Source organism: Pygoscelis adeliae, unplaced genomic scaffold (assembly GCF_000699105.1).
Source record: "Pygoscelis adeliae isolate BGI_AS28 unplaced genomic scaffold, ASM69910v1 Scaffold121, whole genome shotgun sequence".
In the NCBI taxonomy this organism is placed as follows: Eukaryota; Metazoa; Chordata; class Aves; order Sphenisciformes; family Spheniscidae; genus Pygoscelis; species Pygoscelis adeliae.
Window position 1 is genome coordinate 7,449,377 of NW_008824359.1, and position 4,042 is coordinate 7,453,418.

Consider the following 4,042-nt stretch of genomic DNA (forward strand, 5'->3'; position numbering starts at 1 on the left):
GGCCAGTTTGGCTGTGCCCCCTCCCAGCTTCTTGTGCACCTCCAGCCTTCTCAGTCAGTAGAGCATGGGAAGCTGAAAAGTCCTTGACTAGTGTAAGCACTACTTAGCAACAACTCAACTACAACTGTGTTATCAACTTTGTTCTCATCCTAAATCCAAAACACAGCACTGTACCAGCTACTAGGAAGGAAATTAACTCTATCCCTGCCGAAACCAGGACAACAGTAAGCTGGCAAACTCCAGAGCATCCTTTGCACAGCGTGTGGTGAGGCACTGCTCTGAGCTGGGACTTGTGCGTAGCACTGCCAAAAGGTCCAGGGTGGGGGACCAGGGTTGCTAGGAATGACTTCTGCTGCCGGGAGTCTCCAGCAGCAGACGCGGACCGTCCATCTTCTCATAAGCAGCACGGTGCCATGGAGCTGATGGCTCCAAAAGTGCTCATCACTCTCCCCACTCTACACCGCTGCCTTCTTCCTCTCTTTTTCATGTAGCATCCAGAAGCGCTCCCCTTGCTCAAAGCCTTCTGCAACAGCCTCTCCCAGAGCCCCAGGCTTAATCTCCCTCCCAGCCCCACTCCTACTCACAGGGTTTTCATGATCGTACCCCTGCTCCCCTTCTGCCCACTTGCTGAATTTGCAACACCTTCCTCGCAACTCGCTGTGCTTCGATAGTCGAGCGAAAGGAGGACTTTCCAGCCTTTCAGGACACTCAGAGACGCAACAGAGCTCTTGCCGTAGAGACACGCTATCCCTTCGGTTTGCTGCTCTGCACGGTACCTTACTCTGTATTTCTGTAGGCCAGCTATTTTCAGTCCTGTTGCTAATCATGCAGATGTTAAGTGCATGGCTTTCTGCAATGTTAGCAGTGGGCAAGGATCGAGGTATACCCTCTGTTCTCCCCTTTTAGCTCCACCTGGGCTTCACTACATGCTCGATAGGCCCTGGTTAGTGCCTAGAGGCTGTTTTTAATCAAAGCTGTACAATAGCCAAGCAGTCTCTGTCCCAAACAGTAAACACACGAGGCACACAGGAACAGGGAATTTCGCCTGGACGCACCCAGAAAACGCACTTCTTCAGCCAAGACTGATGCAGATGAAGTAACTCACTTGAGGTGACACCAGCAACCTGTGGCAGTGGCGGGACCAGGACTTCGGTCTCCCAAACCCCAGTCCAGTGCCTAAAAAGAAATAAAAATAATAATAATAAAAAAATAATCAATCATCCTTCCAGTCTACGTGAGGATCCAGTTGCAGTGACAGAGCCTGACAACAGCTCATTAAGCCACATGGGTTTTCACCTTACAAATCTTCCGTGTGACTTAATTACTAAAAGCACCATTGCAATGTTTAATGCCACAGATACTGACTCGGGCTGCAGGGCTTTTCCCTGTTGGCTGGGTTACTTTTCCGTACCAGTTTTTCCAATCCGATGTGCCACGTGGAATCACAAAACAGCTGGACCAGCACAAGTGAGGAGGAAAAAAGAGGTGGAGGAGAACAGCAGCATTTTAATTCAGCATTGCCAAAGCCTTCCCCGTTGTGAAATGACAGCCTTGCCAACTGCTGGCAGCGCAGCCTGGATACTTCACGTATTTGATGTTGCGCAAGTGTCCCTTAAGGATCTGTGGAAGAAAACCTTTTTCCCAGCAAGGCACAGCTTTTTTTTTTTTTTTTCCTTCCCAAACCTAGGGAAATGTAGAGACCAGAGCCCTGTACTTACCCCACTGTACTCCAAATTGCTGTTTTCTCCCTGAAACAACTGATTAAATAAGAAATGGAGAGAATCCTCGTCGCTCTTAACAGCGATGTCATCAAGTCTTCAGGGAAAAGAGGTTCAGGTCAAGTGTAGGTCTCAGTCTAGTGCACCAAGCACTGTGCTTACCCAAAGCCGTTCCAACACCACATCTAATCCACTGGTTAACACGGGCTTCAAGACTCCACAACTACGTAGGATATGGCCGCGGTAGCTCAGATGCCCCAAGCACTACAAAAAAGGGCAGCTGATGAGGTGAAGCACGGTACAGGAAAGGCAAGCAGTTCTCTGCTCCAAAAAACCCCTAACTCTGAAACAACCCTTATTCCTGCCAGAAAGTTTTTGACAAAGTTTTTATGTCATACCGTCAAGGAATTACAAGCCAAAAGGAAACGGCTAAAACAGAAAATACCCTGTAGGAATATTCCACTTACCTCACTGGAGCATCACAACAAATTTTGTTCATGTCAGGAAAGAGAGACCCGGAAGCAAGCCTCCCGTACCTCTTGTACTTTTCAATTATCCACTTGCCAAAAGGCTGAGAACCTTTTTCCCTCCACACAGTGATGACAGGCTACACCCTTCAACCCTGAAATCATTACCCTGTGTGGTACCACTACCGACTGGGATGTGCCTATCCCTGAACCTTTGGTCTGCGTCTTCCCCTGGACGCTTGACTCTCCACCTCCACGCAGGAGGCTCTCCTCCTCCCACACATATTCCTCGTGTGAAGATGTATGTCCTAGACACAGATGCCAAACTCAGACTGTCAGAATAATTTAAAAAAAAAAAAAAAAAGGCATCCCAAGTGTATGAATCGCCGCCTGACAGAGTAGGTGCTAGAACCTCCTGGAGCTGAAGGTGGCTGGGGACATAGCCTCTGGCAAGCTCTAAGACTAGGGGCTGTTAATTACGCCTCCTTTTAAATCAGCATAAATGATCCAGCCCACTAGCTTTTGCTTTACACGATCAGCTTTTAGCTACTCAGATTAAGTACTCAAAATTACGCCGTGTTGGGGTGCAGCAATCAGCCCCCCGAACAAATACGCAGTGTGTTCTGTATTTTTCGTCCTGTAGTTCAAAGGGAATATTGCTGTTGGCACTGTCGTACAGCTACGAACCAAACGGAACCTCTACATGCAATAACAGTTCCTGTAAACTCCTACAACCTAACTGTAACAAACCTGATTTTAAGAACTACACCCGGGGTCTTTAAGGCTGACGTAACATGCATTTTACCACAGTAAGTCAAACAGTCCATTTAACGGACATTTTGTTTTTACGGCAGCCCTCATTTGCAGAGCTACAGCCCTCCCGCCCGCTGCACAGCAACGTTAAATCCTTCAGCATTTACAGCGGAGTGCCTTGCCCGCACAGCCGTGACCCACGATGCTTAAGACCGGCTAAAAGGTAAATGGCAGTTACAAAGAAGGAAGAGCTTCAACTCGTTTTGTGTAAGCAAGCACAGGAGTACCTTTTCCCTAAAAAGCAGCAGGAGCAAACACTGCATTTATGCGACCAACCTGGTGAATCCCCATAGGAACTCAACGGCAACTGTGTTGTCTTTTTTCCCCCCTGATTATTTTATCTCAAGCAAAAGTTTTGCTCACTAGATTAACAACCAAAAATTGTCCAAACCCTCCAATATTTGTATGAGAAACAGGTTTTCTTCTCTTCTGTGGTTGGCCGGGTTGTCTGCCAGTACTTTAAGATACTGAGGCAGCAGATTTTGAGCTTTAAGAGTAAAGCCTCCATTAGCGCGACCCGCAGCATCAGATAAAGTAATCTAAAGCCATCAGCAACACTCTTGCAACAGAACATCAAAGGATCATCATCCCCGGCTCTGAAAGACAAATGCCACCGGCTCGTCTTGACATTTGCACAGCAGGAGAAACTCTGAGCAACCCAAGGCAGTCCAGCATCCTCGAGTTACATTTAATGCACGAGAGTAGTCCTTCCTCGTCGTTTTCTTTCGCTGCTTGGGGGAAAAAAAACTGGCGGCGTGGAAGAGAACCCTACAAAACAAAAACACTTGGGTTTTCAAAAAAGAAATGGCAACGGCCTCAATCTGCCGAGTTCTAGCTTCCTCGGGACCTCTTGGTGCCACAGCACGTGCAAGATGCTGGGATTTGGATGCTGCACAGCCACCAACCAGCCAGAGGAACCCGGTGTTTAACGAGGCGAGCTCGCGGACATCCCGTCCGCAGGGGTTAACTGGTTTCCCCGCCAGGCTGCTGCTTCTCGCGCGGCTTGTAGGAACGTAATCGCCTTCCTATTCCCTACCCTGCAAA